The following is a 13,524-nucleotide window of genomic DNA, read 5'->3' on the forward strand; positions in this document are numbered from 1 at the left end:
AGCATAAGCTTTCGTGAGCTACAGCTCACTTCATCGGATGCATTCAGTGGAAAATACAGTGGGGAGATTTATATACACAGAGAACATGAAACAATGGGTGTTACCATACACACTGTAATGAGAGTGATCAGGTAAGGTGAGCTATTACCAGCAGGACAGCGGGGGGCGGGGGGGGAATCTTTTGTAGTGATAATCAAGGTGGGCCATTTCTAGCAGTTGACAAGAACATCTGAGGAACAGTGGGGGAGGGGGCGAGCGGGGGAATAAACATGGGGAAATAGTTTTACTTTGTGTAATGACCCATCCACTCCCAGTCTTTTTTCAAGCCTAAGTTAATTGTATCCAGTTTGCAAATTAATTCCAATTCAGCAGTCTCTCGTTGGAGTCTGTTTTTGAAGTCTCACTTCAGTCCCTGGCAAAATCATGGAGCAGGTCCTCAAGGAATCCATTTTGAAGCCCGCACAGCGTTGACACTGGGTTCGTAAAAAGCCCTGTCTCTGTGGCCTGAGAGGCTTAAATCCGATGTATTCATCATTGGGAATGACGGAGGAGATCACCTGCCAGAGGACAGATCAGATCAGCCTTTGGATCACATGAAGGAACAGCCATGCCCCGTTAAAACTGCCTCTGGGAACCAGCCACTGACCTTGGTTTCCCCATGAGCGAGTCCCTAGCACCAAGTGGCAGGGCTTAAAAAGTCACAGCACACAATGGAGAGTGCAGAGCTGAGTCCACGAAGTAACCCCATCTACTCCAGGGGCCTGGTTTTCTAGCTCTTGCCACGTTGGTTTCTACAGAAATCATTTGGGACCTGAAAAAGCAGGAAAGCTTGTTTTTCTTTTCCAGATTATGAACAAACAGGAAAATGAAGGTGAAGATGACTGAAGCCAATATTTTAAGTTTCTCATGTTGACCTAGCTGACATAGTCGATTTAATTTTTGTTTTTTTTTTAAAGTATTTCATTTAACTATTTTAGTTAAAAACAATTTTAACAAAAACAAACCTGATTCTAAAAAACTTGAATGTTTAACTAAATTCAAAAATTGATATGCTTGTTTTTGTTAAAATATTATATGTTTGCTGTTGAAGAAAAAAATCCAGAATACATAACATTGTTGTTTTAGTTAAATAAAAAATTTAAATGTCTGTCGGGTGATGTTCTCCTCCTAATACAGCATGGCAAGAAAATCATAGAATCCAAAGGTTGCGAGGGACCTCAGGAGGTCATCTAGTCCAACCCCCTGCTCAAAGCAGAACCAATCCCCACTTTTTGTCCTAGATCCCTAAACAGCACCCTCAAGGATTGAGCTCATAACCCTGGGTTTAGCAGGCCGATGCTCAAAGCTATCTCATTTCCTACCCACCTCCTCTCATTGTGTGGATGCAGGCAGGGGTCCTTCTGCACTTCCTTTCCCTACACAGCTTCAAGTGTCATATGGAAGGACACAGGACTCTACAGACCTTCTTAACATTTGCATGCATAGAATCATAGAAGATTAGGGTTGGAAGAGACCTCAGGAGGCCATCTAGTCCAATCCCCTGCTCAAAGCAGGACCAACACCAACTAAATCACCCCAGCCAAGGCTTTGTCAAGCTGGGCCTTAAAAACCTCTAAGGATGGAGATTCCACTACCTCCCTAGGTAACCCATTCCAGTTCTTCACCACCCTCTTAGTGAAATAGTGTTTCCTAATATCCAACCTAGACCTCCCCCACTGCAACTTGAGACCATTGCTTCTTGTTCTGTCATCTGCCACCACTGAGAACAGCCGAGCTCCATCCTCTTTGGAACCCCCCTTCAGGTAGTTGAAGGCTGCTATCAAATCCCCCCTCACTCTTCTCTTCTGCAGACTAAATAACCCCAGTTCCCTCAGCCTCTCCTTGTAAGTCATGTGCCCCAGCCCCCTAATCATTTTTGTTGCTCTCCGCTGGACTCTCTCCAATGTGTCCACATCCCTTCTGTAGTGGGGGGATCAAAACTGGATGCAATACTCCAGGTGTGCCCTCACCAGTGTCAAATAGAGGGGAATAATCACTTCCTTCGATCTGCTGGCAATGCTCCTTCTAATACAGCCCAATATGCTGTTGGCCTTCTTCGCAACGAGGGCACACTGCTGACTCATATCCAGCTTCTCGTCCACTGTAATCCCCAGGTCCTTTTCTGCAGAACTGCTGCTTAGCCAGTCGGTCTGCATGTACAGAGCCAATGTGAGTTGATTTACAAAAACAAGTGTTAATTTACTAAATATATTTACTAACATTGACAGATCACACCCAGTTTTCACCAGAACATTAATACATATCTCTGATTTAGGGGCCATGCTCCTGCCAAACTGCTACCACGCGTGCACTACAGCTATTCACAAGTTACATTTAAATGTAATAAGACAAGTATTCCTCTCCCTGCAGCCTTTGATTGTTTTAATTCTCAAAAAAATTACATGACTGTATTTATTCAAACTTTACAAATTTATTTCCAGACTGAGAACAAATATGCCAAATTTCAGCATGAAAACGAAGATCTAAGAAGTTAAAAGCAACCAGAAAGTCAGGCTAAGCAAAATGAACTTCATATGGCACAAAAAGGAAGAGAAAAATGCCTTTTCTCCAAAGCTATCTTGTATCCCATATCACTCCTGACTGAAATACTGTTAGAAATTACTAGTTTTACCAATGCTACTGCATTCTTGCCTTACTACAAATCTGCATTTATATGAATGTATTTGGGAATGGGAGTACACAAAAGAACCTAGGATATCTTGGATTCCACCAAGAAATTGGGGTGCCCTTGCTCACTGGGGGTCCAAAATGTGAGGAAAATGGAAGTGTTCATGGAATTTCTATAGATATAACACAATAGTTTGTACCAAAGACAAAAACTGTTATAAGTATAATAAAAGGATTTTATTTACGAGTTTACATAAAGTAATGGCTAAGAGAAGAATTAAATTATGAAGTTATAGTTGTCTCCAACAGAGTTACTACATACTGTGAATCCTAGATAGATTTTTCAAAACATCCTACAGTATTTTACAGTAACATTACAGCTTGGGTCATTCAATGCAGGATTCAGAAATTAGATAAAGTTGTTCTATAAGCTTTCTTTAAAAATAAACAAGGGAATATTTAAAATACAGAAGTGGTTGTCATGCCAGTGTTTGGAGTAAAATATCACAGGAATAACAGATCAGAGGAAAGATGGTCTTGTAGTAATGGCACTGCATAGGGATTTCAAGACCTATGTTCAATTCCTAGCTCTTCTATACACTACCTGTGAGAGCTTGGCCAAGTCATTTAATAACTCTGTACCCCAACTATAAAATGGGGATGACTCTTCCTTTCTCCTACCCTTTGTACATTCTTCAGCTTATGTAGGTCTTAGCACTATTGCTGTATCAACGAACAATAAGTTCTTAAGATGAGTGCGTTAGGCTTGGTCCACACTAGAATCAGAATACAGTTCGTTACAACTGTGGCAAAACAGAATAATTGCTGGCAGGTTTCTATCACTATTCCTTTAGCCGCTAGGTAGTAATGCCCCAAGGTGATCCTCAGGAAAACCAGGCTAGCATCCTACCAATAAACAGATTTAGTCAACTTTGCAGGTACCACAATTATGCTCCTGGTGTGGAGAGAGCCTTTGAGTGCACATGTGCTATGTGATTAGGAATCTCCGGGACAGGACATGTATGGTTTGCTTAACTTCATTTCTATGTTCTCTCCATGTAAATGTTGCAGTTAAGTATTGCTTTTATATTGATTATTTCACTGCTCTATTTTTAAGACACACTTCAGTTTGTTAAATACAAAACAAGCACATACAATTTAGAATTCTGAAATATGCCTGAGTTAATTAGTTGCAATATACGCTGCAAGTACATAGTACAGGTTACCAATTCCATACCTCAACTGGAAATCCTTTGGTCTTGTAGCCAATAAAAAGGGATTAGATGACCTAAAAAGGGAATAAAAAAGGAAAAGCTACTAACTGTAAAGAGAAAGCCACCACATCAACATCAATTTGATCTTGAATGAACAATAAAGTTAACCAAAAGATGTATCTGATCTAGAGAGGTGAGTCTCAAAATCTGATGAAGAGGAGCAAGGATGAAGAGGTACTATAAGGAAAAGAAAACCAGACATTAAACAAACCACCAGCTAAACTGAAGCATTAATGGATTGGAGAAAGAAGGATCTGAAAGGTGGGGCTTATGGCTTGTCTAAATAGAGCTGGCAAACCGCATTGGAGGGATGCAATTTGTGAAGTATTCTACTATGTTGTACTCTAACTGTCCCACAGGTAGGCAGGTTCTTCCTGCTGGCATGATCTAAAAGGTACCTAGTTAATTTAGCATCCATGTGAACTATGTACCTTTTAGGGCATTCTAGCAAGGTCTTTGTGGAGCAATTAGAGCACTTTACAAATAACACTCCGTTGGCACACTTTGTCACACCCTGTAGATAAGCCCTTACAGTCAGGCTTTATCCTGTGTTGGTCTTTATAATTATACCAGAGCAGCCTACCAGCAAATGTGGAATTTTTGTTTTTTGAAGAGGACTGGATAGTTTTGTGAGTAGCATCTGTAGCTAACCAAGAAGATAATTTTTTTTTAATAAAATACTTAGCATTTATGTAGCACAGTTCATCTTCAATGCTGTTTACAAATTTGATAATCCTTATAACACCTTTGAGTAGATGAGTATTATCCCACTTTCAAAACTGGAGTAGTTGAGGCAAAGATGTTGAGTGATTTTCCCCAGTGCCCAGCAGGAGTCAGATTCAGAACCAGGATAATAAGTCAGAAGCTCTGTGCATCCAATCATGTGCTCACATTGTGCCTCTGAGCTCTCCCAAATAGAGTGGACTGCAGTAGTGAAGCAAGATCTGCAACCACCAAGAAGAGGGCACAATCTCCTGGCCAGATGCAAATAGGTTGGGGGAGGAAGTTATTCTGGTCACTGCCATATGATTGTCTAAAAGCAATATCTAACATTACCCTTACGTTAGGAACTTGGCGGCTCATACTGGATTTACTCTCAAAGAGGCCAATCTTTTATCTCTGCTATCTCTGCAGCTGCTTCCCCAATGATCATCACCATCTCAGTTTCGCCTGGACTGACCTTTAGCTAGCTTACTCACAAGCACACCCTAATCTCACGGCATTGGCAAAGCACTCAACTTCATCCTATGGGTTGGAGGAGATAAGGGACAATGCTGGATGTCACACATACTGAGAATTCCACACCTCATGACTTCTCATGGCCTGTATAAAAACCGAATAACAGGTCTGGCAACATGGAAACCTGTGGCACACCACACTTAAGAATCTTTTGGGGTTGGACAAGATGCAATTACTACTATATAAACAGCTGTTATGTGTGCATGGTATTTTTTAAGTAGCATTCTAGTGAGTTGGGTAGGGACTTATGTTATATGTTTTATTACTTTAATATTTTTTCCTCTTTCAAAAGTTGTCTCCCAAGAGAAGTCAACAGAATAAGCAGGAGACAGACTCAGAGAAGAACAGTATTGTAGCCTTTTATTTTATTTAAAGTGAATTTTGTAATGTGGTATTACACCACAGTGGGTTCGGCTCTGGTGGCTACAGTTTCAAGCTTAACAGAGTAAATGTCACCTCTGCTACTTGCTTCAGAGTTAGAGTCTCTAGGAACACATAAAGACCAAAGGTAGTGACCACACATACATTCACAAGTACAAGGTCTAGACCAGTGGTCCTCAACCCGCAGCCTGCTTGCAGCCCAATCAGCACACAGCTGTGGCCCATGTGACATCCTCAGGGCCATACAGGTAGTATATATATTGTGTGGATGCAGCCCACAAAACACAGAGAGCTGCATATGCGGCCCACAATAGTAAACAGGCTGAGAACCACTGGTCTAGACTGTTTTACGAGTTTTATTAAAGTTACAATTAAAGTTATGATTACCCAAGCATATAGAAATTCTATACAGACCTATGCACAAGTAACAAATTTAGTTATATTCACATTCTTAACAATAGTGTTAAGGTCTAATCGGCCTCTCATGGCTTGATCATCAGTAGAGAGATGGTTCCTGCTGGAGTATCCCATATGGAGCTCAATTTTCCTGTTCTGGGCATCCCCCTTTTACAATGTGATTCTGTCTATATCTACATTCTGCACATGTCCATAAAAATGTCAACTCTCTTTTCTCTTATTGGTCTGTGTCCCCTGGAAACTTAAGGGACCTAAATTTTCTATAGGCTATGTAAGTTCCCTTTATTGTCATTAGCATTGACGCATAACCAGTATCCTGTGTTTAAGACACATGTTGGAGACAGATGCGCCTTTACATTATTTTTATGATCTAATATTAATCTTCTGGGTAATTTTTTGCTATTTTACCAGTTGGTGCCTCTTTTTCCATAATCTTAGTGTATCGGATTATTTTCTGGTCACTTCTATCATCATTTCTTGTCTCCAAGGCCTAAAATAGCTAAGCTAAAGTCTTGCAGGCCTCAACCTACAGGTTCTTCTGTTTCAGCTTGTCTTACTCATGCCTCATACTTGGTTCCTCTAAATACTGATCAATCTTATACTTTTGTAATCCTACAAATTCATTCTAATTAACATACAATGAATATATATAATAGATGATTAATCATAAATCACACAATAAATGGATAATAAACTAAAATCATTGACTACAGTATGTTACTTCAGAAATTTTATGAGAGGAAAATGTTGCGTGGGAGGAAGATTTGGTGGTCTGTCCTTCCATTCCCCAGACTGCATTAGTTGCGTGCAGCTGCTCACACTGCTGTTCCTTCAGATTAAAGATATCTCTTTATAAGCCTTCCTTTAAAAAATGACTGGATATGTCACTCAAAGCAGTGTTTTCTGCAGAACATTTCCAAACCTCACTGACTTCTTTAAATCAAGGTTTGATTCACTAGTTTCTAAGATTGTATTGGAAAGAAGATGGGGGCAATGCTAGGTGCTTCGCAAAAGCCAGAGCAGTCCGTGGTCAGGAAGATACAAGGGTGGATTAAAGCAACCTTAGATGTCCACTGCACTGCGAGCTCTGGGCTGTGCCTCCTAAAATGCATCATGGTGTCTCACTGTGATTATGAAGTCAAGTTTCTTTTTGTATAGATGAGCAGATTTTGCAGGAGTGACTAAAACCTTAATAAAGCATGTATATATTTAAGATCTCCTTCACATCTCCAAGCACCCTTATGTTCCTTTTTGCATCAAATATGAAGATGACAATATGGATTCTCAGGTTGTGGAGAGTCAGAATGAGCAACTTGGGGGCAAGACCTAAAAAATAATTACATAATATTAAAATGTATTAAAGTGTCTCAAATTATTGATGCAAAATCTCTTCTACGAATAACGGAAAATTGAGTGAATGCTCTCTGATACCATTTTCTAGTAGCTGCAATATTCTCCAGAGTTTCTGTTTTACAAGACAATAGAATATTATCTTTAATAAGAACTCCAGTGAGTTTGTATTTTCATCCTCATTTTAGAAGACTTTACCAAAAACAGTTTGACCCAAAAGGTTAAGATTTTCCATTGCCCCCGTCTTTTTTCCAATACAATCTTAGAAACTACACTGCCGCTGAGGGTGGAGTTTCTGGCCTAGGTAGACTTACACGTGCTCGCTTTGATTGAGCTAGCATGCCAAAAGTAGCAGCGTAGTCGCAGCTAGGCTGGTGATGGCCTTGGCCAGCTGCCCAAATCCATGGGAACACACTTGGGTGGCTCGTCTGAACCACCATGGCCAGAGCACTACTTTTAGCGAGCTAACTCAGCAAAGCTAATGCATGTACATCTGCTGGAGCTAGGAATTACAACTCTCAGCTGCAGGATGGACATACCCTAAGATACACCTAAGATAAAGGTGTCTCTTTGGGCTCCAGCCCTGCTCAGAATGTCCACAGTGCTGTAGACCTACCTCGAACACACCCCATCCCACACTCCATATGCAAGGGCTTGTAATGGGGTCCTCCGGAGGCAGTCTTATGGCTATCTTCCACAGTGCCAGAGGTATCTTGCCCTGGTCACAGCCAGGACTTTTAGGGGCTCTTTACATGGTTCCAGCTTATTGACCCAGAATAAAGGGACCAGAGCTGGGGTGCAGATCTCAGCCAAAAGTCAAACGAAAACAAAAACCAAACCTGTATTATAGGAGAGTTGGGTTTTTTCCCCCTCATTAAGCTATACACCAGAAGAGTACTTCTTTTAGATTTACATGATGCCAATATGCCAAAAAAGACAGACACAGCATGAATTGAGCTAATTCATGCTCCATTTCTGCAGCAAGTTCCACACAGATGAACTCCCATGCCCATACAAAGCCTCACTAACTTCAGTGGGGTCAGATTGCAGAATCAACGCCTTAGATACTACTGATTATTTATTCTAACACATTTTTAAGTTTCACAAATCTTTTTGGGGTATTAACTGCAATCTTGCCCTTATTGTTAGACCTTCAAGTATTTAAACTTTCGGCCTTTGTGCACTAGTGCATACCAAGATCTAATTATTTGGTAACTGCACAATGTGGTTTGGGGAGTTCATGTTTATATCAGTAAGTTTTATTGATATAGTATGTTTTGATTATTAAAACAATCATGGAAAGGAGAACAAAACCAGAGTAGAGAAAGGAAAAAGCTGTCTATGTTAATACCACCCCAGTGCACTGAAGATTTACAGCCAGGACTTTTAAAACGAGACTGCATAGAAAAAGGAAGATAAAATATTTGGTTTAGAATAAAAGGACCACTTAGGAAACTTAGTAAAATAAATCAAAGCATCACAATAGAGATGGTCCATCTTTTCAGTGCAGTTACCCACCAGTCCAAATCTGTGAACACTAATGGACGTCCTTAACTTTAAACACATAAGTAGTCCCATTCATGTCAAAGGTAAAGTTAAGCATTTAAATGTTGGTAGGATCAGATCCATAATTTTTAAATTTTAAGTTCAAAATGGCTGACTTGCTGTGACAGTGGCTTTTACTCACATCTACCAGAAGGTGAAGAAATGTGTTTTTTTATTCAAGACAATTTATTACACTCCAGTAAAATGCTGCATTTATGGACCCTTTTTGCTTCTGTTTTGATACATATAGGATTGGCCCATTAATTTGACAAGTCAAATAGAAATTGTTAAAATGGAAAAAAAGGACAAATTTACTAAACTAATTAAAATTTACAAAATTATAGTAGTTGCACAGGTAAGGTTGAGTTTGATTTTGCACCAAAAGCAGATATTCACCCTCTTTGTTATGTATGAAAGACACTGCTTATCCTCCCCAAAATTACAATACTTACTCGGTAAATCTTTTAGTTTATAAGGTGAAAGTTAATTTAAAAAAAGGTCCCTCAAGAAATTTAACACCCTTTGTCAGGACTCTTTTTGTCCTGAATGACTTTAAATAACCCAATAACAGCGACTTCAAAATCTTCCCCTATAGTTAAAGCTTGCTGAAATTTCATACAAAGATTGCATTTGAATAAATTTTTTACGCTCAATAAATGATGTAATAGTTCATGTTTACAGAGAATTGCAAGAGACCACACAGCAAAAAACCATCAAGATTTAAGAGCTGACAGTACTTAAGACCTACAGGCCCTGATCATACAAAGGCATACATACATGTTTACCTTTACACACTGAGTTGTCCCAGTGACTTCAGTGAGACTGTTCAGAGTGGAATCGTGGCAGAACTTCCATCATTTCAGTGGAGTCTGGAGTTCACCCAGTGTATAAAGTTAAGTAACTTGCATGTCTTTGCAGAATCAGGGACTAAGAAAGAATGTAACTGTAGGTCAATACAAATAAAGTATCCATATTTCTTAGGGTAGACAACCGTGAGGAAGGGGAATAAACCCCCAGTTTAAAAAACAAGATCTTCCCTCAAAACAGGCTGTTCCAGCATTTCTATATTACAGCTATTATTCGCCAAGCCCTTGATTCTATCATTCTCTGATTGCAAACAATTTTAAAACATAAATAATTAAGGAACGCAAGAGCTAGAAAACCACTATCATGTATTTTTACAACCAACAGTGTAGAAATACAAGTTGTAGAAGGGCATTTAGAATTTTTAAAATTTGCAAAAAAGACCCCAAACCAGAAGGCAGTGACTCTTTCATAAAAACAACCAAACGAGAAGAAACATGCGTGCATGCATGAAGGGAAGTGCCAATACTACCGAAGGTCAGTAATTAAATCAAATAAAAAGTCAGAGAAATGTACATAAAAAGATGAGATCAGTCATGTTCAAAGAACACACACTTTTCTACATAGTTACTTTAGGAAAACAAGTGTAAAAGTAGTTTAACATGCTGCAGAGTTTTCATAGAAAGTGTCTTTTGGAATATTCAGATACTATTTTCTACCACGTCTGACAGTTTTGAGTAAGGCACCCAGCATCATCTGACAGAAAAAACATGCTTTTTGTGCTTCTTTAAAACTTCAGTTCTGTTGACAAAACAAATCAGATAAAGTGTCTCACCGTCAACAACTTGAAATAGTTGGCTGAATCAATTAATTGTGACCCAGCTTCCAAGTACGTATACATTCTGTGTCTAACGGAATATGTGGGAAGTTTCTCTCCTTACAAATTATGATAGACTTTTCCGGGAAACTTCTTCTAGAGAATAGGAAAGGAAATAAATACAAATCAGGAAAGAAAACCTATCTGAAAATATTTCAGAGTTCAATGGAGAGCTCACTGAAAAAATATTCAAAAAAAACCTGGGCAAACACTTAATACATCTTTTCATTATAAAGCTGCAGTATCCTTTATGTCATGCACTAAAGGAAGAGTCAAATAAGGCATGCTTGATCCTTACACTTTTCAGAAAGTTATTAGTAAGATTTTAGTCAGAATTCATATTCCACACATAATCCAGTTTAAAATAAAACACGTGTTTTTAAAAAGCTTGGTCACTACTTTTTTCAGTCCTAACTCAATCCTTTCCGCATAATTATGCTGTGTACAACTAACAAGTGACGTTTATTCTGGCCTTTGAAGTGTTATAGTACTTATACCCTGATGTTTTTATGAGAAATGTGACATTATGAAAGAGTTCTGATTTGTCCAGTCAACTCCAAATGATATCAACAAACAGTCTATAAGTATGTATGTTTTGTTCGCCACAACAGTTTTTATCAAAAGGTCAATATAGGACATTCCTCATAAGATTTAGAAATCTAGGAATGTTCCAAAATTCAAAAAAAGTTTATTACTTTAACGACTTCAGGGACATGTGAATTACAGAAACTTCAAAATGTAGATAGCTTTAATAAAAAAATATATTCCATAATGTCAAAGCAGTAACAATCCTGAAGAAATTTGTTTACGTCTATTGTTTTGTTTCTTTATCCTTACAGTTTTTCTCCTAATTAGGTCTCCAAAACCCTATTTTGAGATATTCTTAAAATGAACTTTGATAAAGTTTTAAACATATATATTTTCTTTTGCATACTATAAAATGCATCACAGTTGCAGAATATTCCAACAAAAAAAGCTCATAAGAAACGAATTCTTGTTTTCCCCCTTCCAAAACACAAAAGGGCTCAATCCTACAGCCTTCAGATTTTCTTACTTAAATATTTCTATGCAAGTTGAGTAAATATAAATGCTTCCAACTTAAAAACAAAAACAAGAAATGCATATATTTTCTTTTTTCAGATTACAATGACAGCAGACATAATATAAGTACCTACTCTTCCGAAACGCAAAGGTAGTTCCAAACAATGTGTCCACTAAAAGGGAACCCTATTTAATTCAATTCAGAATGTTAGCATGGCAATTTGTAATAGTTTATGTCCTGTGTAGTTAGCTTGATCCATGAAAAACCACCACAGCAACTATTTTGTTTTTTCTTTTAATTATGCTTTAAAGTCCAACTATGGCTATAATGAAAATACAAATTTTCTTCAGAGACTCTTTCAAAGCTAGCATTTGTGGGTGACAGGGAGAAAGAAAAAAGGCCATTCTAAAGGCCCTGAATTTCTCTTAAATACTAAATGCCTAATGAAATCTATTTGGGGTGCAAAAGGAATATAGGATCAAGTTCCAAGGGTGCGGGATGGAGGGGGGAAGATAGACTATGCTGGAGTTCTTACATAAAAATATACATTTCGTTCAATTAGAGCAGTAGTGCATTTTAAAAAACAGTCATTTCACTTGTTGTCCTATAACATACAACTCTAAAGATCACAATCACTGTATGCAGGGAAAAAAAAGTATCTATCATCCATCAACAGAAGTCAATGAACATTTTGGTGTAACTGTAGGATTGGAACCCTAGTTCTAGCTGCACTATAAAATAAGGCCAAACCTCCATGTCAATGGGAGTTCTGGGTGCCCCATGCATTTGACATTGAATCCCAAGTAAGCAAAGACTTTTTGTAACGTATAGAAAACCCCTAGAATATTTAACATTAAATTGCAACAAGCTGAGAATGAGAAAATTCAATTAAGTCTATCACCAGTCACATATTTATACTTAAAATATAAGGACATGAATAACAGAAACCCCAATTTATTGGATTCTGTCAGTATGTGTCTCAACCACAACATTTAGCTTTTTTACCACAAAATTAAAAAGAGCTCTTCTGCTACATATATATTTTGATAGTACACCATAGTTTTTTAAATTAAGCATTCACCAATACTGCAGAAATATGATTTACATAATAGGCCATAATCTAAATTTATGCATTTATGTACAGAAGACGTTATCATTGACTGAAAAGCAGTTATTGCAATTACATGTTATATTTTAAGTCCCAACCCTAAAAACTACTTCAGCATGAGTACAGCATTAGTCACATGAATAGTCCCGCTAAAGAGAAAGCTTGAAGGACTGGGCCCTTAAATGTTTTTCCAACTAATATGTTGCAGTAATTGCTGACTATTAGCTATTTATTTTTAATCGTTGCAGAAAGTTAGGACATTATCAGGTCTACTTTAAAAAAAGTAATCTAGTCTGTCATTCTAGTAATACCTACTGAAGGTAATTTAGATGAACAGCACTTATCTTCACAAATTCATATACTAAACTCATGGAGTATGATCATGCATAAATTGAGAATGTTACTGGTATCTTGTAACTCTTTGCTATACAAACTTCAATGCTTTCTCTGTTTTTCAAAGTTATTTCTGCTTATTTTTCAAAGCTTGAAAGAAATCAAGGTTATATATCAGTGAATGAACACAGGAAACATATGCATTTACAGACAGGAACAGACAAAAAATTCTATATGTACAGAAAGAATCACCTAAATCTTTCAGAAAGCCACCTACTCTCCACTCTTGCTTAGTTAGTCAAATTATAAATAATAAACTGAAATATTTGATTTTTTTGGAGCTGTCTAGTATGGCAATACAATAAATGTGTCCAATTCTATAGTACTTCTCGGGCAACATTTTCACTGATGTCAATTAAAGTTTTCCCCCAAGTAAAGACGACAGAATCAAGACCTCAGATTTTTTCTGTTTAACGATAGCCTGGTC

At 37.9% G+C, this 13,524-nt stretch overlaps 1 long non-coding RNA gene across 3 annotated transcripts in view; it reads right to left on the reverse strand.

The window, feature by feature from the left end:
* LOC125632581 (uncharacterized) overlaps positions 1 to 13,524 on the reverse strand; it is a 16,827-nt gene continuing 3,303 nt past the window's right edge. For 2 of the 3 annotated variants that reach the window (XR_012666946.1, XR_012666947.1), the window contains exons 2-4: positions 3,905 to 3,955; positions 2,010 to 2,189; positions 2 to 811 (exon numbers count right to left, since the gene is read on the reverse strand). This is a non-coding gene — a long non-coding RNA (uncharacterized LOC125632581). Of the gene's footprint in view, positions 812 to 2,009; positions 2,190 to 3,904; positions 3,956 to 10,512; positions 10,644 to 13,524 lie in introns of those variants that run through there. The other variant, XR_007355361.2, reaches the window with a different exon arrangement.

Source organism: Caretta caretta, chromosome 2, assembly GCF_965140235.1.
Source record: "Caretta caretta isolate rCarCar2 chromosome 2, rCarCar1.hap1, whole genome shotgun sequence".
NCBI lineage: Eukaryota > Metazoa > Chordata > Testudines > Cheloniidae > Caretta > Caretta caretta.